At 41.4% G+C, this 22,218-nt stretch overlaps 1 protein-coding gene across 1 annotated transcript in view; it reads right to left on the bottom strand.

The window, feature by feature from the left end:
• LOC136875003 (suppressor of lurcher protein 1) overlaps positions 1–22,218 on the bottom strand; it is a 1,553,195-nt gene that overhangs the window by 464,790 nt on the left and 1,066,187 nt on the right. The gene's annotated exons all lie outside the window — the stretch shown is intronic.

Below are 22,218 nucleotides of genomic sequence, written 5' to 3'. Positions count from 1 at the left end.
AAAGACTTTTGGGGGTAAATGAAACTCAGTTTTTCGGTGAGTTTTTATACCTTAGGGATTTTCAGATGATGTCTTAGTACAATGCTGAGCGATGATTACTTTTATCAAATTACGAAATCCATACGAGCAAAGCCACTGGTAACTGCTAGTATTCCATAAATGTCCAACTTCTTTGAAATTACCGACAAAAATAGACAAAATGGCATATTTCATTGGTTTTATTATTTAGAATGAAACATACTTACCTCCAAAACAGCGTAAGTGCATTTTTTATATTTTTTGAAATAAGCTTCTAGCGTATTTAACTTCCACAAAATATTGTTAATCCGAGTACCTAAATATCGTAAGTTAAGATACATCACTTTGCTGCTAAAGGTACATGACAAAATTTTAGGGCAGTATTAACGTAAGTGTACACACGATATTTTGGTTCTAAGTGATTTATTGGCACGCACTAAATGGTTGTTATGTTTGCCGCCTTTTTCTTTCCCCATTTACGGGCAGTTGCCCAGCCGGAATTGCCGTGTTTTCTGGCAGGGGCATTTAAATCCCAATAGACGCAGCAGTATAAATGTAACCCTTAAAAAACCAATATTTTAGTCGAACCAATAAAGATATGAATATAAATTATCGTGCGTTTCGTTTCTAAATGATCAGTCGTTCTATAGCCTATTATGTTGTACTCACCCTAATTTTGAATCTAAACATTTCCTATTTGAGTGTCTTTGCCCGCCCTTATAACGTCTGCGTAATTCTCTGCCAGGTAGTAACAACAGTGCCAGTATTTCTTTGTGAATATTCGCCTGCTTTAATACAATCTCATAAAATTCTCGTCCCACAAGTAATTGAAAAAATATTTTGAACACCCGAAAGGTAAATCATGATTTGAACCAGCATTGTTTTCCCGTATTTCCAGTTCATTAGAAGGATAATTGCGATATTACCGGTAACATTTCTCTGCAGCGCTGTCCCTCAGACTTCGGCAATTACTTATTCACGTTTTTGTGATTCTCGGATTCATTATCACTACTGCATTCATCAGAATATTAACCTCTAGATAGTACAAACCATCTCCACTAATTTCTAACGTACTCCAATTTCGCATTCTTTCAAACATTGCAACACTTCTCCGCGATAAGCAGACAACATGATGAGAACTGAATAGATCCAAATGAAAGCAGCACGAAGATGTGCAAGGATATTCGTGTGTTATGGTTAGGTCTACAATAACTGCTAAAAAAAATACAATATGTTAGCAGATCAATTATAAGAATGTCGCAAAGGGAGGGAAATCATAGCTGAAGAAGGGATTAGTATTGATTCGGATGACAAATGTGATGAAGCAATGTCAGAAACTTCAGAACATGTATTTGTGCCATCATCCTCTAACAATATAACATCAGATGATGAAGTGTATGATATGGAAGGCCAGACTATTAGGAGGAAAATAAAAATCAGTACTGATGTGGCATTGACCGGTAGGAGTTGCGATATAATTAGCCCTCACGGAAATGTATTTCAGATTAAGGAACAGACTGTAACTCCAGAAAATCATGACAGCAGTAGTACTATGAAAAGGACGAGAAGAAAACACGCTCACCAACTGAGTGGAAGAACAAATGAAAACTTAACAGACAAAGTGGCCAGCCCAATAAAAGTGATGAGAACAATCTGAAACCAGGTAGGTTTTTAAAACCAAATGACTGTTCGAGTGCCCTAGAAAGTGTACAAGAAAGTTTGATGAAGAAAGTAGACAGCATATATTCTCCTCATTTCGGAAGTTATCGGATATGCATGAATAATTTATGTTCAACATGTCGCTAGGTGATGTGAAACCAAAATGTACTCAGAGGACGACTGCGGTGTTAGGAAAATCGAGAAGGGAAAATACGCTCTTTTATAACTTGATTAAGGATAACATACAAGTTTGTCAAGCATTTTTAGAGCAACTTTAAACGTGAGTGAAATGTTTGTGAGAACTGCACTGAGTAAACGAAATACGGTCAACGTAGCTTAGGAAGAAAATAAAAAACGTAAACAACCAAACGTGAAACCAGCGGATAAAGAACAATTGATTCATGGCCAAATAAATACATTCTCTTGGGTCCCTTCGCACTACTGCAGAACAGACTCGAAGAAAAATATCTAAGTAATGAACTATCACTGACAAAAATGTAGGACCTGTATGTCGAGTGGTGCAATAAGAAAAATTACACGTGTGAAAAGAAATGGCTTTACGGATAAATATTTAACACCGATTTCAACATAGCTTTCCATTCGCGAAGGAAGGATATGTGTGATACCTGTTACATTTATGATAACATGACTGAAGCAGAAAAGGATGGGAATAAAACAAGCCACGAAGAGCATTTGAAAAATCGACCTTTCTAGAAAACACAGGGATGAAGCAAGGAAGAGGACCCAAAAAAGTCAAGAACGTTTTCTTGAATTTGATTTGGAGGCAGTGTGTTACTGTCCATCTACTAACGCGAAGGCGCGGTCTTTTGTAAACGACGATTGGCTCTGTACGATTTTACTGTGTTTGATTTGCGTTCTAATTGCGTACATTGCTACTGCTGTTACGAGGGGTTGGCAAAGAGAGATTGGAGTGCCTGTCTTTTCCATATAATTTAAAATAAAGTCGATGGAAAATAAATGATATTGATGTCCAACACAAGCGGTGGTCAGAACAGAAATGTGAATATTGCTGCTTTGTTGATCTACTGTGTGCAATGATTTGACATTCCTGTTATTAATCATACGTTTTTTATTGAATAGGAACACACTCAAATGGAGGTTGATAGTGTACATGCACAGACTGAGAAGGAGAAAACTGTTGTTGACATATTTGCTCCTTTAGGATTTTACACTTCAATCAAACCGGTTCGGAAGAATAACCCCTTTAAGGTAATAGAGATGGACCAAGAAACATTTCTGGATTTCAAGCAGCTGAGTAAATTAATGGTGAAAAGTAGGAAGATTGGCACCAATGGAGAGGAAGTTAATTGTCTAAAAATTAAATGGCTGCAATTTAGGAAGGTTGACACAGAGCATATATTTTTAATATGCCTTAAGTGATGAGGAGTACAAAACAATAAAATTGATTAGTTGAGGGCGTTATGTCCCATTAATTGACTGGGAACTGAAGCCGTCGTATCAAGGACTATTCCTAACTTCAACAGATAAGTACAATGATCTTATTGACTTCTTGTGACAGTAGGATAATCAGATCGTAGTACCATGCGATTTTATATCACTTCACATTGCTCCATAACTGACTGTACGAGTGATGCTGGTGAATAAGTTAATCCACACTGGCATAATAATATGTGTTTTAACTATCAATCTTGGAAAATAATAAGACAAAAAGCAATACATTTGCTCTCAGCATTGTAGTTAATTTCATGGTGCATTGTTGATTTGATACCTATTACACTTGCATTTTTAACAGATAATGTCGAATGATACTTTTGGCTATTAAAATGATTCATAATAAATATACACTTGAACCGAATTTGATTGTTTTATGATTACGTATCTTATATACGCCAGTGTCAATTAACTTCAGTTGCAAAATGATTAGAACCAAAGTAGCGCATCTCTGTTATCGGTCATTAAAAATTCTATACCACAGAACATAAGATTACATGTAAGAAATAAGTACATAACATTATTTGGGAATCCGTGATTTCCAAATCAATATGTATAACCATTTATACACAAATCAATACTGAACTTGCCAGATTATCTTTCTCCCTGAAAAGTAATGCTATTGTGGATAAGGTATTCTGGTCCTAAGCCGGCGACGTCAGGTAATAGTGGAATCTTACACATGGGTAACGATTCTGCATGCAGATAGGTGGTGACTGATTGAACAGCAACAGCTGTTAAACGGTAACAGTTGGGGTCAGGTGTAGTTCAGTTCGGAGGAAGTGGAATGAAGTGTTCGTGAAACACTAATGTTTCCCGGTGATTTGTTGATTTTAGGACAGAACTAATCCAAACGTACATATACGATATATACTACTTATGCTGCTCTGACTATCGCTGTTCATTTGACAGTAGGAGGAACCAACAAATCGTAATTCTGATATTACGAGGAATGAATTTTCGCTTTTGTGAAACACATGACTAACAACAAAATTGAAGAAACTTAATATATTGGTGTTGGTACGGTAAAGCGTTAATAAAGCATTTTTAAAAAGCACTATAAAGACAGCGAAGGAGACAAAAAAGAAATGCATGATGACTCCTTATCATGCAATATACTATTAATATAATAGAAATCAAAATTGTATGAAAGGTAATGCACTCTACACTTATATACATTCAGATTATTGTCTTTTTCATGACGGCTAATAATAATTTGAGCGAATCGCAGGAATTACTACTCTAATTCTGATGTTTTCTGTGCAAAGAATACATTGCCAGAAATGTCATCCCAACACCAGGAATACATTAGTTTAGAGGAATGTAGACTAGGTAACATATTTGTTTGATTGCAGTTTACAGGCCACAGGTTCAATTATGGGCCAGAAGACACGTGACATCGTGGTACATCAATAACCGCTGCAGTCACCACGATTTTGAATACAAGCGTGCAAACGTGCGTGCATTATGTCGTACTAGTGCCGTATGTCATTTTGTGGAATGAGATCCACGCTTTTTGCACTTTATCAATCAGCAACGGTCAATGCTGGTGTTGGATGACGCTGGAACTGTCGTCCCATAATGTCACATACGTTCTCATTAGGCAAAAGGTCTGGCGATTCTCTAAAATGTGGAGCTCGTCCGGTGAAAGCAGCGGTATAGGGACGCGCGGTATCCTGCTAGAAAGCACACTCTTGAATGCTGCGCATGAATGGCGGGACAAATGGTTCAGTCACCAGACTGATTTATGAATCTGTTGTCGAGGTTCTTGGGATAACCACGAGAGTGCTCCTGCTATCAAAGGAAATCGCTTCCCAGACGATAACTGCTGGTGTTAAGTCTAGTGTATCGACGCCGTAAACAGCTTGCTTTCAAGCGCTCACCTAGCCTCCTCCTTACCGACGTAAGGCCATCGCTGGCACCAAGATAAAAACGGCTTTCATTTGAAAACATAACAAGTCTCCACTCCGCCTTCCAATGAGTTCTAGCTTGACACAATTGCAGTGACAGATAGCAGTGATTCGGAGATAATGGCATGAATGCTACAGGACGTCTGGCTCGGAGCTGTCCCTTAAGTAATCAGTTTCTTACAATTCGCTGTGTTACTCTAGTGCAAACTGAAGTTCTAATGACTGCTGCAGATGCAATACGATCCACCATAGACATGCTGATAATATGGTAGTCTTCCCTCACCGAAGTAGGCCGTTTATAGCCGGACCCTGGTATTCTTGAGACAGTGCTTTTCCGCGACCATTGTTGCCAATGCCAATGCCAGTCTTGCCTAAGCCACCGACAAAGGAGGTCGCATTGAGCGGTGAGTCCCGGGAGGGGAGTGGAGTTCGAGAGTGTGGAGTGCTGGAAGGTCGCCGAGAAGTGGGCCGACAATGATTGGTATAGAGCAGTACAGAGCGACGATAGGAAGATGGCAGAGGAAAATGAAGAAAGAAGAAAAGGAGCCAGGTGGGTGTAAAATGGATATGGAGAGGAAGGAGAACTATTGTTATCGGCAGCAGTGATTATAATTTTACTATGTATTGGGGAGTCGAGTTGAACCCAGGCCCGTCATCGAGTAGAAATGAGGAAAGAGAAAATATGGACACAATCAAAAGAGCGGTACGAGAGGTGTTGACAGAAGTTTGCCCTTTTGGGCAAATAAAAGAGATGATTAGATTGATGGATTTAGAATCGAAGTTAAAACAAGAGGGAGAAAAGGAGAGTAGTGCAATAAACTGTAGGCAAGTGAGGCGAAATACAAATAACAGTGTGCTGAGGATGGACTTAGAGATGAAGTCAAAGCGGGCTGAAGGAAAAGGGAGTAGTGCAGCGATTAGTGGAGAGGATAGGCAAAATACAAGAAGCAACAGTGTACCGTGTGAAGGGAGGCAGGGAGAGGTGTCAAGTGATAAAGTGTCCAATAGCAGTGTTCGGAGTGAAGAAGTGCGGGTAGAGAGGCCAAGTGAGAATGTGACTATTTGTAGGGAAGAGAGAAGTAAGGGAAGTGTATGCAGTGAAGCAAGGGAAGAGCAGGGTAAAAAGGTAACGGCAGGGTTAAACTTGTTGAGTCTCGACCAGAGTAGGACCAGATACAGGGACAGAGATCTGGCAGAAATATGGGGTGCAAGTAGACATGAGAGGGGGTAGTTACCAGAAGTGAAAAACAGTAGTACGTGGTTCGGTTACTGAAAGTAGAGTTGAGAAGCGAGAATGGTATTTATTTGTGGAGGCTGATGGAGAAGTGGTATATAAGTTATGATATGTTATAGGGTTGAAATGTGGTGTTGGAGAAGTGGTGGTATAAGATGGTGGATGGCAGAAGGAGAGTGTAATGGTAGAGGAAGTAGAGGTGGTATATGAGGTGGAGTTGGTGTTGTATTGCTGAAATGTGGTGTTGGAAAATATTGAGGGCTTGGTATTTTTGATTATGTGTTATGATTAATTTAGGATGTGTTATATCGTTGGAATGTGGTGTGGGAGAAGTGGTGATATAAGTAGAGGTGGTATATGATGTGGAGTTGGTGTTGTATTGCTGAAATGTGGTGTTGGAAGTATTGAAGGCTGAGTATTTATGTTTATTTAAGTGGTGGTATAAGATGGTGGAGGGCAGAAGGAGAGTGTAAAGAAGTAGAGGTGGTATTTGAGGTGGAGTTGATGTTATATTGCTGAAATGTGGTGTTGGAAGTTTTTTGAGAGCTTGGTATGTATGATTAAATTAGGAGGTGCTATATTGTTGAAATGAGGAGTTGGAGAAGTGGTGATAAAAGATGGTTGATGCAGAAGGTGAGTGTTATTGTCGAAGCATGGATGAATATGTAGGTAATGAAGTGTATTTAGAAGGAGAGTGTAATGGTCGAAGAAGTAGAGGTGGTATATGAGGTGGAGTTGGTGTTATATTGCTGAAAGGTGGTGTTGGAAGTTTTTGAGGGCTGGGTATGTATGAGTATGTGTTATGATTAAATTAGGAGGTGCTATCTTGTTGAAATGAGGTGTTGGAGAAGCGGTGATATAAGATGGTGGATGACAGAAGGTGAGTGTTATTGTCGAAGCATGGTTGAATATGTAGGTAATGAAGTGTGTTTATATTTGGAGATGGAGGAGTGGTGGTACACGTAATAGCAGAATTTAACCTTGGAATGGGATGAGATTTCAGCAGTGGTGTTTTGTTTGAATAATTGTCTTGAGGTGATTTATTGGGTGGAGTTGAAGTTGTAATAGATGTGTCTGTATAGTGAACTTGACGGTGAAGGTGGTATGTGTTGGTATAATAGGTATAATAGGTATAGGGTAATAATGGAGTAAGTTGAAGTTATTTGCATGTGAATCTGTGCTGGTATGATATAGGAACAAAAGTCGAATGTAAGATACAAAGAAAATTGGTGAAGTAACGAGTGTATTGCTATAATATGTGAAAGGTGGTAGATATGAGTGTTTGGTATTTATAGGTGAAATTTTGGTTTGGTGGCTGAAACTTTTGGATTTGGGAGGTGGTATTGTTGCCTTTGTGTTTGGTTTGCAAGTGCTGAAATGATGATTGATTAGTTGTATAGTGATGTAAGTATTGAGTGAAATAAGGACAACTGAAGAATATGGAAGTAAGTATGTGTAAAATGTATGTGAGTTTGTAAGAGTGAATACGGGTTGGCAAATGGTGAGGTATTGATGTATTGTGTAATATACAAATCTATTGGTGGCGAAATTGTGGAGACGGAGGGGTGTAGGAGATATGTATTGCTAAAGGATAAAGTTACAACAGGTGAGGTGTGAGGTAAACACAGTTATGGCTAGCGAGGCAAGGTCTGCCTGAGCACAGCAATGCAGAGTGGGTCATGTGGAAAAACAATTGCGGTGTGGAATGTGCAGTGTCAACAAGGACACTTGGTAGAAGGAGTGGTCTGGCTCCGGGATCGCGCATGTGATATTATATGTTGATATTGGCCAACGGTTCATAGAGGGAATCAACCGTTGGCCAGCTGTTTATTAATATTATTATTATTATTATTATTATTATTATTATTATTATTATTATTATTATTGTACCGGGCGGTACACCTCTACACCGTTTATTTAAAAGTTGCGCCAGTTGAAACTCCTCTTCTGGAGGAAGGTTGAACTTTATCTACTCTATTAATTCTCTACCTTCTCAGAAGATGTCACCACGTGGAAAATTTTGAGTTTTTGAACTGTGTCACTTTTGATGTGTTTTTGTTTCGCTTGAAGTAAGAAGTGTGAACTTTCTCTTCTAGAGGACACTACTGAAGATCAACAATAGTGCACCCTAGTGCGGAGTCAAAGAACTATTTTGTTGGAGAAATTTTTATTTCAAAAGTTTGTTTCTTGTTAAATTTCTTTCTGTTATGGTTTAAGTTGGCTGTTTACCCCTCTTTTTCCCCTTGTTTTAGATTTATCCAATCCCGAATTTCTTTTAGTAATTTCTGACCAATCTGGTGTATTTTCCCCCAACTTGTATCTGTTGCGGGGTCCTATCCAATAAAAACATTGTGGGCGGGTGTTTTCTTTCCCCTAACGCCTAGAAACTTCCGCGAGAGTATTTAAACTGCTGATTTTTGGGTCTCTGGGCCACTTCTGTTCCATCTTTCAGTGTGTTAAGTACCTAGCAGGAGGCGGGAGGCGCCTCTTTCTTCGGCAGCGGTCAACAATAAGGTAATGGCCGATTAATAAATTCTTTCTTTTCTTGCTCAGCAGTTTAACTCTCGGGGCGGGTGCGAAGCGTTCCACCATGTAACCTTTTCCTAAAATGTAACTAGTCTTTTCTTCTATTCTCTTGAAAAGCTACATACTGGGATAGAGAGTGCTAACCCTCTCGAGCTCCCACTCATAATGTTTTGAGGTGAACTTATTGTTTCTCAACCTATTCTTCCGTAATGTAATGTAAATTGCTATTAAGTCACCTCTGTAGTATGGGATTAGCCCTTGTAATAACGGCCTAGTGCCAAGGTAGGTTTTAAAATCAAAGTGTATTAGGAGTGCAAGTTCGCCTCCTCTCAAATTGTTTTAGAGGTCATTTAATTAACCTGCTTTTCATTTAATAGACCTCAGTAGATTGGGTATTTTACCCCTGGGTTTGTGTCCGTTGTGGACAACTTGAAGGTGGAGTTTGGTGTGGCCTGGGAGAGGCTTAAATTAAAGAGCGGGTGGCTCTTTTGGAAACGGAGTGTTGTGTGCCTCGAGGAGGCTTAACTGTGTAATTTGGAGCAAGTGCTCCAGGGTTTGGTTGGGGTCTTCTGCCCCTTTGTTAAAATTTGTATATCGGAAAGTTGGGCTAGTTGCCCAAGAATTGTGAACTCTGGGCTCGAAGCCCAAACTCTGTAACCCCTGTAATTGTACATTTCAAATTGTGTTTTGGCTACTAAGTACCTGTTCTTTGTTATTACTTAATATTGAAAAGAAAATATAACCTCGTTAAATTTTACATTAACTTTGATTCCGTAGTTTGAAAACCCATTCACGCCCGCACCTTCTTACACCTCTACCTACCGCTAAAACACGGTAACAAGTGGTAGCAGAGCGTGGTTGAATGGGTCTCAATTTAGCCCCTTTTGACGGCTAAACATTGTTTGTTCCGAACTCTAACTATTTTCCCAGTTGCTGGAATTTTTTGAGTTTTTCAAAATTGTTCTGTCACCATGCCCGGCCCTCGCGATGTTCTCCTTCTTAACTATTTGCGTAAGGAGGAGTTGATCTATGAATTAACTATCAGAAATGTGCAATCTGGAGGCACGGTTGCAATAGACACTAACAAGCTTAGAGAGTCTCTTGATTTGCCCATTTCCATCCCCAATTTGGGAGAGAAAGAAATTGACGACTCTCTTTCCACGATCACGGAAAATATTACTGGGCTAGCTTCTGTAGTTAGTTTTTTTGATGAAAATGATCCGTCTCCTAATCAAATTAAGCGTGTGCAAGGCAGGCTATATCATTTTTCGAATAGGGTTAACGATCTGTTGTCTCTAAAACTGAATGACGTTCAGAGGAAGGAAGCTAGTGCGCTCCTGGAAAATATTTCCGAATTATCTAGTAAGGTCACTCAATTGTTAACTGGGGAAGTTCCTCCCAAATCTGATCAACCCACCATAGTGAATGCAGGTAGTGAGGAAGCGCCTCCCAAGGGAGAAGTTAATAGGATAACCGTTGCTGCTCAAACTATCCCTGCCCCATTGGACAACGAATCTGAACGTCGTGCATCATTGAGTAACATCCGTTCTGAATTGACTTCCTTGCCATTGAAACCTTTACCTACTATGTCACCCGGATTTAGTAGCTTGCCTCATCCATTGGCAATGTTGCTCAGAGGTATATCCAAGTTTTCTGTTAATACCACCAGTGACGTAATTTCATTTTTAAGATTTCTAGTGGAATTTCAGGATCATGCCCTTGTTTTTTCTCTGTCTCCATGTCAAATCTTGCAAATTATCTATCCGTATGCTATTGGTATTCTCTCCGACAAAATAGTAAGAGCCATAGCTGAACAGTCATCCATCGAAGATTTTCATGCACATCTACTTGCTAATTTTATTCCTGCCCGCGCAAGGTCATCTCTGATTCAGAAATACTATTATCGAGTACAGAGGTTGGATGAAAACTTGGCTGATTTCATACAAGACATTAAGTTTTATACCAGGGTGTTTGCTCTTCACTTCCCTGAGGACCAAATTGTACAAGCTATTGTGGAAGGCATTTCACCATCTTATAGGTCATACTTGTGTTTTGCGGCGTGCCCGCAAACTTTTTCTGAACTTGAAGCGTTGGCCGTCTCAGCGGAAGGAGTTAGATACGCCGATTCTTTGCGTGTAGCGAAAGAACCCCCGCCTTCCTTTAGTAACACTCGGCCACCACCTCGCCGACCAGTCACACCCCGTAAATGTTATGCTTGCGGGTCGCCTGACCATCTTCGCAATAAATGTCCATTGGTCAAGTCTAGTAGGGCAAATAATGGAGCTGGTTCATCACAAGGCTGTTTTAAGTGTGGGGCCTTCTCACATATCGCCAAAAATTGCCCAAACTCAAATAGCACCCCCTCCTGCCCAACTTCTGGTGCAAATTCCACCCATGCCAATAATAAAAAGTGACTAGTGGCTTCGGTTGAGTCGACTAATCCATCTTCCCGAGACTCAGCCCCTAGTAAACAGATTGTAAATGCAGAGAACGATCAGCCTTCAAATTCATCTTTTGAATGCCCTAAAGAATGTCTTAGGATTGCGGCGGATACCCCCGCACCTGTTCCTTTTCTTAAGATTGAGTTAAATAACGAGCCTATAACAGCTCTCTTAGATTCAGGTAGTGTTTGTTCGATTATTGCGGCTGAATGGTATTCTAAATTGAAATCGGTTTGTAAACTTCCTGACTATGTCTCTTCTCCTGTTCAATACGTTTCGGCTAATTCATCTCCATTAGAAATTCTAGGTTCCTTACTGGTCAAAATTCGTGTTTTTAAGTTTACATGGAAAATTAAATTGTTTGTGGCCAAGCAATTGTCTTGCCCCATCATATTGGGAGCTGACTTTATCTCTCACACTGGTCTTGTGCTCGATCTCAAGTCTAGGTCGTGCACATTCAAATTTGCTTCTAGTTGTAAAATACCACTATTAAAGTGTAATTCTGTGTCATGTTCTTCTATGTCGCCTATCCAGGATGAGATGTTGTTAGACCTTAGACATCTACCTGAGAAGCAGGCTGATAGTATTCGCAAACTGTGTCAGTCGTTTCCCGAGGTGTTCTCTGATACTCTTGGTGTTACTGACCTTATTGAATACAAAATTGAGGTTACGGATTCGATTCCTGTCCGTTTTCCACCGTATAGGCTATCTCCACCTAAAATGAAGGCTCTGAAGGAAATCATCGATCAGATGTTGAAGGACGGTATTATTAGGCCCTCTAAGTCAGCGTATTCTTCGCCTATTTTTCTAGTACCGAAACCCCAAGGAGGCTTCAGGCCTGTCATTGATTACAGGGCTCTCAATCGGAAGGTGGTGTTACAATCTGTGCCCCTTCCCGACCTTCATTCTTGTTTTTCATGGTTTCGTAAGGCCAAGTTCTTCACCATCTTGGACTTAAATCAGGCCTATAATCAAATTCCCCTTGCCGAAGAGTCTAAACACCTTACAGCGTTCGCCACGGACTGTAATTTATATGAATACAACCGCGTGCCTTTCGGGCTCCCCACGGGAGCAGCTGTGCTCACTAGGCTGCTAGATAGGGTCTTCTCCGACATCAAATTCGAGTACTTATATCACTACTTAGATGATGTCGTAGTATTTTCAGAGACTTTTGAAGAACATCTAGATCATCTGCGAGAAGTTCTTGATCGCCTTCGTAAGGCTGGGTTAACTGTTAAGTTGTCCAAGGTTGCCTTTGCTAAGCCCTCTATGTCATTCCTAGGGCATATTGTGTCACCCGATGGTGTAGCAGTCGATCATTCTAGAACACAGGCCATCCGTGATTTTAAACCTCCCAAGGACATTAAAGGTATCGCCAGGTTCATTGGTATGGTGAATTTCTTCAGAAAGTTCATTCCTAACTTTGCTAATAGAGCGGCGCCCTTAAACCTTCTTCGTAGGAAAGGCATCAAATTCGAGTGGGGACCTTCTCAACAAGCCGCTTTTGAAGATCTGAAATTAGCTCTCTGTAATGCCCCTGTCCTTGCTATGCCTGATTTCTCGAAGAAATTCATTGTCCAAACCGACGCATCGTCGTCGGCGGTAGCGGCAGTCCTTCTTCAAGAGACTGAACTAGGGAGGCGACCCATCGCCTATGCGTCTAGGACATTGTCGGCTCAAGAAGCCAAGTATTCCATCTATGAGCTCGAAGGTTTGGCAGTCTTATTCGCCTTAGAAAAGTTCCGTCTCTATCTGGAACATGTCAAATTCGACCTGGAGACAGATAATCAAGCCTTAAGCTGGGTCTTAGGTAGGCCGCGTCGTACTGGTCGTATAGCCCGCTGGGCTATTCGTATTTCCGCCTTCCAGTTTGATGTTAGACATATCAGAGGTACCGAAAATGTTGTTGCTGATGGACTCAGCCGTATGTTTCATAACGACGTCGAGACCCACGAACCGGTCGACAGTTCATCACCTTCCGAGTCCATGCTATCTGAGGTTAATGCCATCCTAACAGATGCTCCCATGCTTTTTAGGGATATCGAGAAATACCAACGTGAAGATCCGACGCTGGCTCCGATAATGGAAACCCTTTCTTCTGGGGAACATGTTGTCCCTTATGTTCTGAGGAATGGTGTTTTATGTTGCCCTTCGAGGCATGATAAGATGATGAAAGTTGTTGTTCCAGCAGTTCTTGTACCAATGATCTTCAAGTATTATCATGAGACCCCATTAGGAGGGCATCTGGGTATCTTTAAAACTCGTGAAAAGATTCGTGAAATGTTCATATGGAAAGGTATGGACGGTGAAATTCGGGAACTTGTAAAAGCTTGTAAATCTTGTTTGATCAGTAAACCCACCATGTCCACTAAAGTAGGCCTTTTGTCTTCTCATCAAGCGTCGCGCCCCATGGAACGCCTGTATATTGATTATGTAGGACCCTTCCCCCAGTCGAAGGGAAATGCCAACAAATTCATCTTTGTATGTGTAGATGGTTTTACCAGATTTTCTTGGTTATTTCCGACTAAGCTGGCTACCGCTCAGTCCACCATTACCTGTCTAAATTCTATTTTTGCTTTTTTGGTCCGTGCCAATATATTGTATCTGATAATGCTAAGGCGTTCACATCAAATCTTTTTCGTAAATTCTGTTTTGACTTGTCCATCTCTCATGTAACCACTTCTGCTTATTACCCTCAACCATCTCTGGCTGAACGGGTTAACCGTAATCTCAGGTCCGCACTTATTGCCTATCATCATGAAGATCATTCTAGGTGGGACACGTCCCTGCATTGGTTAGCTTTTGCTTTGAATTCGGCGGTTCATGAATCACACAAGTTTACTCCAGCTTCCTTGATGTTTAAGTTTGTTCCCAACACGCCGCTCTCTAACCTCTGGTCTCTGAGTGACATTCTGCCCGAGACAATAGATCCGGATAATATTAAAGATCTTTGGAAGAAGGCTAAAGCCAATCTTAAGGTATCTCATGAAAAGGTTAGGGAAAGGTATGATCGTGGACGGAGACCCACCCCTTTAAAGGTAGGTGACCAAGTAATGGTCAAAAATTTTGTTCCCGCGGGCAAGCTTGCCCCCAGATTTCAGGGGCCTTGTATCATTCTCGATTTTCTTACGCCGGTTACCTTATTGTTAAGTAATCCAGCCACCGAGAGGATATTTAGAGTTCACCTGTCCCAGGTGAAGCCGGTGTAATTTCTGTGTTAACTTGCTTTATATTATTTTGAAAGGATATGAAGGTTATATTTTTTTTTTGAGTTTCATTTTTAAGGCATTCTGCACTACCTATAATATTTTGTTTCAGATGTAAGCATTTTTGTAAAACCTGTCCCGACCCGTTAAACTGCCATTCTGTCCTTTCCACGGCCATTACCACGCTCCCGTCTCCTGCTCCACTACACTCAGTGGCTGGCTTAGATGAAATGCCATGGATATCTGCACGCCGCTGGCCCCTCAATCTCTTTACATGCCTGTGCCCTTAAAAGAAACATGATGGTCCAACACAATTCTGCCGCCTAGCTTTAATGTTTCAGTGCCCCCGCAGCCGCGCGGCGCCGTGCAGTAACTGGGGAGGGGGATGGGCCCCCTCCTCTCCAGCGAGGACGACATGTGCACGGCGAGCCGGAGCTCTCCTCCCGGCCAAGGCTGATGTGCGGCGCACGACCTGCTACTTGCCCGTAGCCTGTATATGTTCACCGCGGGCGCGGCGTGCTTCAACTCCTCTGCTCCCCTCATAGTGCGGGCGAGCGGTATCTCAGGGTACTTAAGGGGTCCGAGCGGCCTCCTTTTGGACGCAAGCTGCAACGGCCGGTCCGGCCATCCAACTTCATCAACATCAACTACATGGACAGTTACTATAAGAGATAACTACACTTGGGAATTCAACAGCAATATTTGGTGGACATTGCAAATTTTTCCTTCACTTTTAAGTATTAAAAGCTTATCTTCAGAAATTCAACTTCTATAAACATAAAGACTTTACTTCACCTGCAACAACAAAATTTTGGAACCGACTTAAGAAATTTCTCAAATACTTCTGCAAGTTATCTTAATCTCAACATCAAAACTTGGAACTTATTTTCAAACAAAAGTTTATGTTCTTCTGTGTTACCCCTTGGAGGAACTTTTGGGGGGGGGGGAGGTCTGTACCGGGCGGTACACCTCTACACCGTTTATTTAAAAGTTGCGCCAGTTGAAACTCCTCTTCTGGAGGAAGGTTGAACTTTATCTACTCTATTAATTCTCTACCTTCTCAGAAGATGTCACCACGTGGAAAATTTTGAGTTTTTGAACTGTGTCACTTTTGATGTGTTTTTGTTTCGCTTGAAGTAAGAAGTGTGAACTTTCTCTTCTAGAGGACACTACTGAAGATCAACAATAGTGCACCCTAGTGCGGAGTCAAAGAACTATTTTGTTGGAGAAATTTTTATTTCAAAAGTTTGTTTCTTGTTAAATTTCTTTCTGTTATGGTTTAAGTTGGCTGTTTACCCCTCTTTTTCCCCTTGTTTTAGATTTATCCAATCCCGAATTTCTTTTAGTAATTTCTGACCAATCTGGTGTATTTTCCCCCAACTTGTATCTGTTGCGGGGTCCTATCCAATAAAAACATTGTGGGTGGGTGTTTTCTTTCCCCTAACGCCTAGAAACTTCCGCGAGAGTATTTAAACTGCTGATTTTTGGGTCTCTGGGCCACTTCTGTTCCATCTTTCAGTGTGTTAAGTACCTAGCAGGAGGCGGGAGGCGCCTCTTTCTTCGGCAGCGGTCAACAATAAGGTAATGGCCGATTAATAAATTCTTTCTTTTCTTGCTCAGCAGTTTAACTCTCGGGGCGGGTGCGAAGCGTTCCACCATGTAACCTTTTCCTAAAATGTAACTAGTCTTTTCTTCTATTCTCTTGAAAAGCTACATACTGGGATAGAGAGTGCTAACCCTCTCGAGCTCCCACTCATAATGTTTTGAGGTGAACTTATTGTTTCTCAACCTATTCTTCCGTAATGTAATGTAAATTGCTATTAAGTCACCTCTGTAGTATGGGATTAGCCCTTGTAATAACGGCCTAGTGCCAAGGTAGGTTTTAAAATCAAAGTGTATTAGGAGTGCAAGTTCGCCTCCTCTCAAATTGTTTTAGAGGTCATTTAATTAACCTGCTTTTCATTTAATAGACCTCAGTAGATTGGGTATTTTACCCCTGGGTTTGTGTCCGTTGTGGACAACTTGAAGGTGGAGTTTGGTGTGGCCTGGGAGAGGCTTAAATTAAAGAGCGGGTGGCTCTTTTGGAAACGGAGTGTTGTGTGCCTCGAGGAGGCTTAACTGTGTAATTTGGAGCAAGTGCTCCAGGGTTTGGTTGGGGTCTTCTGCCCCTTTGTTAAAATTTGTATATCGGAAAGTTGGGCTAGTTGCCCAAGAATTGTGAACTCTGGGCTCGAAGCCCAAACTCTGTAACCCCTGTAATTGTACATTTCAAATTGTGTTTTGGCTACTAAGTACCTGTTCTTTGTTATTACTTAATATTGAAAAGAAAATATAACCTCGTTAAATTTTACATTAACTTTGATTCCGTAGTTTGAAAACCCATTCACGCCCGCACCTTCTTACACCTCTACCTACCGCTAAAACACGGTAACAATTATTATTATTATTATATTTAGCTATTCATTTGTTTATTTGATAGTTGTAGGGTGGCTTAGGTAGAACTCTAGTGTGAACATGTATTGGGGCTAAACGCCTGTGTTGTTCATTAATAAATAAATAAAAAACAATGCCAATGCATTGTGGATATATCACTGCCAGTATTTCGGTAATATCGCGGAAAGAATATCCAACTTCTCGTAGCCCCATTGCCATGGTCTCGTTCAAACTCACTAAGTTGCTGATACTTGACTCACACCTACCTGACAATGTCAACACGGGACGATGAGTAGCTCAAGAAACGTATGGCGAGTCTTTTTAAGCAAACTTGCTTCGTCTCAGTGGTGCTACTACAGTAGCACCACTCTTCGTCGACTAGAGCGTAAATTAAAATAGGCGTCATCTTAAATGTGCAACACGCCTACATGCCGACATCACTTCTTTTGTGCCCTTTAAATATCTATCTCAACCCGGTTTGAACATGTGTTCTTGGGATTTGGAAGAAACAAATTACCACTGATACATAGTCCTGCTCCATGACTGAATGGTTAGCGTGCTGACCTTTGGTCCAGTGTGTCCCGGGTTCGAATCCCGGCCGGGTTGGGGATTTTAACCTTCATTGGTTAATTCAAATGGCTCGGGGACTACGTGTGTCTGTCATCTTCAGCATTAGAATTCATCGCAGGTAGGGCCCCATCCTCATTGATGCTCAGGTCGCCTATACGGTGTCGACTCGAAAGACCTGCACCTGATACATGAAAGCTATAGCTAGGGACCAACGTTTTCCATTTTATTTTTTGATGGCAATCAGGGTTATTCCTTAGAATTTTGCGTTATTTTTAATCATGTTATAATCATATTTCGGTATTTTAAAGACATAATACTAGCCGTAACAGAACACAGAGAGAAAATAAGATTGTTACTCACCAGCTTCTTAAGCAGAATGAGGCACGCGCATGAGTCGAGTTGATGGAGTGGGAGAACAAGTTGACCTTTGTAAGACTATGATGGACACGATGGTCTATTCACACCGTGAATTCGCATTATTTTGCATATAAAATTGATAAAGTTGACATATTCGCACTATTGTCTAATTTTTGAATTGTTAATAACGTTATGTAGCCTATAGGTAACTGTTTGCCAAGTATTATAGGTAACATTTTTAAAAAGTCGGTTTTATCGCAAAAGTGAAATATGCAGGTCCCCAGCTATAGCTCTTGGTGAACTGTGTATATAGAATCAATGGCAGGTACCATTAAAGTTTTGATATAAATACCACTTAGCCCCTCCTGAAATACAGTTTCATTTCTATTCCGAAATTACTGCTATGCCAATTAAAACGGGACCACTTAATAATGAGTTAATCTTTGGTAGGGTTTGTAACCCACCCTTCAGTCTTTGTATCTCACTTGAGATAAAGGAGTAGTTCCTTTGGCTGGTTTGAACAAAGCACGTCCGGCCCCACTATCGATATTCTATTATGTAAGGCAAATCGCACGGCCCGTCGCTTCCCGAGGGAGGAAGCCAATGTATACAGAGAATGGAAAAAGTCAATTCCTTGGGAATAAATTTTCTTCGGTGCTGTGCTAAGGTCAGGTAGGAACCTCGGCTCGTATATAACCAATTGAATTCACAATTTATATCCCGATACATTTTACTTTTCTCTTCATGCCCGCAAGGGAATGAACTGCTCTGTCGACGGTCGTAGGGAACTCTATTGGTCAGGATCTGACAGACAAACTCGCTTCGAGCCAAGTTAGTGGCTTTACGTTTTAAGAACCTGTCAGAGTATCGTATATATAGTGAGCGGCTATCGAATTTGTGGTTGTAATGAAATCTTGCGTTTCATAGTACATCATTAGATACTACCAGATAGTATATATTAGCGCCAAAAAAGGAAGGAAAATTGGCGTAACTACACAACGACAGGTATGGTGAAATGCGACAAAATTTGAACCAAAAAGTTCACCGGAATAAAATGCATTTTATGAAAGAGATATACCGGTATGTAACTGTTAGACTCTTCACCTGCCGAATATAACCTTGAGCACATAAATTTATGAACTAACTGAAAGAGAAAACACATGGTAACAATATTACACCTGAAAAGAAACAACTTAATTAAAATAGAATGACATGTTACGTTATTGAAAGAACATCATCATAATACGTAGACTTTCACGACCACTAAATGACATAAAGCAAAGCAAAGCAAATCATCTCCGTACAGGCCATGAAGGCCCTTGGAGGGGTGGAAGGTAAAGGCTTCCACTATCCTCCACCTCGGTACTTGGTGGGGTAGAGTGGTTAGCTCCACGCCCGGCCGCCTTTGCACCAGGAATTAACCTTGTACTCATTTTGGTGTAGGCTGAGTGAACCTCGTTTCTTAAATTTTAAGACTTCCTGACGGGGATTCGAACCCACGTCTTTCCGGACTAAATGACATAACAATAATAATTTGGGGATATTAGGTCGCGTAATGTCGCACGAGTATTTCGACTTCATAACGTTATAGCAGATATGCCAATTTTTATTATTAAGTGAAACATGTCAATAAAACCTAACCCTGTGGCACTATAGCCCTGGAAGGCCTTGGCCTACCAAGCGACCGCCGGCCAGTCCGAAGGCCTGCAGAATACGAGATGTCGTGTGGTCAGCACGAGGAATCCTCTCGGCCGTTATTTTTGGCTTTCTATACCGAGGCCGCCATCTCACCGTCAGATAGCCCCTCAATTCTAATCATGTAGGCTGAGTGGACCTCGATACAGCCCACAGATTCAGGTAAATATCCCTGACTTGGTCAGGAATCGAACCCGGGCCCTCCGGGTAAGAGGTAGGTACGCTACTTCTACACCGCGGGGCCAACGTTAAATATTTCGGGGATGTTACACTTGCTGTTGCTCGGCAGGAATAGGCTATGTGCTTATCCCTCCCCCTTCATACCTCAGTATCTCATACCCAGACGCGTACGCCAAAGATGGGCGTCACATAGGAAAAGGCTAGGAAAACAACAGATAGGGAATCTGCCACCTGGGCGACTGCCCTAAATGCAGATCAGTATTGATTGATTGATTGATTGATTGATTGATTGATTGATTGATTGATTGATTGATTGATTGATTGATTGATTGATTGATTGATTGATTGATTGATTGATTGATTGATTGATTGATTGATTGATTGATTGATTGATTGATTGATTGATTGATTGATTGACCTGCACCAGGTGAGCCAAACATGTCCGTGGATACTCCCGACCATAAAAGCCGCTCGCTAAATAATACGCTGAAATATTATAGAATATTAATTGGGAAATACCCCTCAAGACAGTGCTCACGTTCAAACGACGATCGTTCGGAAGATGCTATCGTACAGATCATTCTCAAAGGAAGTGGTCGGCAATAGTGATAGAAAGCAATATTTGATGAAATAAGAAGTAAAATTGCATTGCATTCCTTCAATGTAGTCACTCGCAAAGTCTATTACCTTTTGCCAAATGTCAGGAAGCCGTAAGGGACCGTTGGCAAAGCGTTTTCTGTTAATGACGGAGCGCCCTACTGCGCTGAATACAGATACCACGTCAGGAAATTGGTGGGAGGGGTTCCTTCAATTTCTGAAACAGGTCGAAGTCACAAGGACTCATATCTGGTGAGTACGGAGGGTGTTCCAAGACCTCCCAATGCCACCGTTGCAATTAGAGCTTGACATTGTTCGCGATATGACAACGTATAGTCGGCCGCAGATGACGCTCCAGAAACCAGCAATAGCAGTCACTGTTGACGGTTTGTCCCCCAGGCAGAGCATGTGTAAGAATAACGCCCTCTTAGTCGTATGTAACAATTATAACAATCTTCACCCGACAGGATTCCTGTCAAACTTTCTGTGCACGTAGCGAACCTGAGTGACGCCATTCATTCGACTGAAGCTTTTATTCAGGCTCGTAAACTCGTACCGACATCTCATCAATGGTGACAATACGCTGTAGAAATGCGTCTCCTTCGCTGCGGTACTTGTCCAGGTGGATCCGGGTCAGTGCATACCGGTGTCATTTCTGTACGTCGGTGAGTTGTGGAACCCAACGGCAGGCAAATTTCCTCGTGTTAGGACATTTCGTCACTAAGTGCCACACCGTTTTATAAGTGATACCAACCTCTATTGCTAATTCCCGAACAGTCCTTCGATGGTCTACGGAAACGAGACCAGTCACGATCTCAATCTGACCTTGAGGAATGGACGGTCGGCCTGTGCGGTGCAAATCCGCAGTCTCACTCCGATCCGCACGAAACGCCTTGACCCATCGTGCAACCGTCCTGTACGGTATTGCATTCTCGCCATAGGATTAACGTAATTCTCGATAATATTCTGATGCATTTTTGCCACGGGCTACCTCGGTTTTAATTCTCGAACGCTGATCACCATTGAAAACATGCTTTAGAGCGGTGATATAGACGCTCTTTAATTCAACGCCACACAGCAGCAAAATTCCCAAATGGTTGCCGGTCAAATCCACGCTACACATAGGAAACAGTGCCACCTGACCGGTCCCATATCCTATTTGCGCATGCCCGATCTCCTGCGAGTGTCTGGATACGTTGTCTTGTCACTACTTTATTTACAGCCCTCGTAGAACGCTCTACAATGGTAGAGAAGAAGGAGAAAACTGAAACGAAAATAAGGAAACAAATTGATTTAGTCGCATAGTATTTGCCCCTCGATTTGTATTCAGTGAATCTATCAGTCAATCGCCACTGATCTGCATTTAGGGCAGTCGCCCGGTGAAACATTTCTTATCAGTTGTTTAGCAAATATGCTCGTATAACCCTTGATAAATTATTCCAATCCCTAACTCCTATTCCTATGAATAATTACCGTATTTACGCGAATAATTCCCGCCACCGAATAATCCCCGCACCACCTTCAGGAAGGCTCATTAGGAAAAAAATTTAATGCCAACATTGACGCAAATAAAACCCGCACCCCAATTTCGTGCATCAAATTTAAAAAAAGAATGCGGGGATTATTCGCGTAAATACGGTATTTGCCCCAATTTGTCCTCTTGAAATCTAACCTTATCTTCTTACCATGATCATTCCTCCTTTCAAAATTCTAATAATATCATTCCACATCATCTCTTCACTGAGAACTCAGAACGTACCGCTTAGTCGAGCGGCTTTTCTATTTAATCCCACGCCTTCTCAGCCCGAAGATTGCAACATTTTCATAACACTAGTCTTTTGACGGAAATCACCAGAACAAACCGTGCTGCTTTTCTTCGGAATGTTTCCAGTTCTTGAATCAAGTATTCCTGATCAGAG

The sequence above is a fragment of the Anabrus simplex genome, chromosome 5 (genome assembly GCF_040414725.1).
Source record: "Anabrus simplex isolate iqAnaSimp1 chromosome 5, ASM4041472v1, whole genome shotgun sequence".
NCBI classification, from domain to species: domain Eukaryota; kingdom Metazoa; phylum Arthropoda; class Insecta; order Orthoptera; family Tettigoniidae; genus Anabrus; species Anabrus simplex.
Note: the sequence above shows the minus strand (reverse complement) of the source record. Positions and strands in the feature narration are given on the sequence as shown.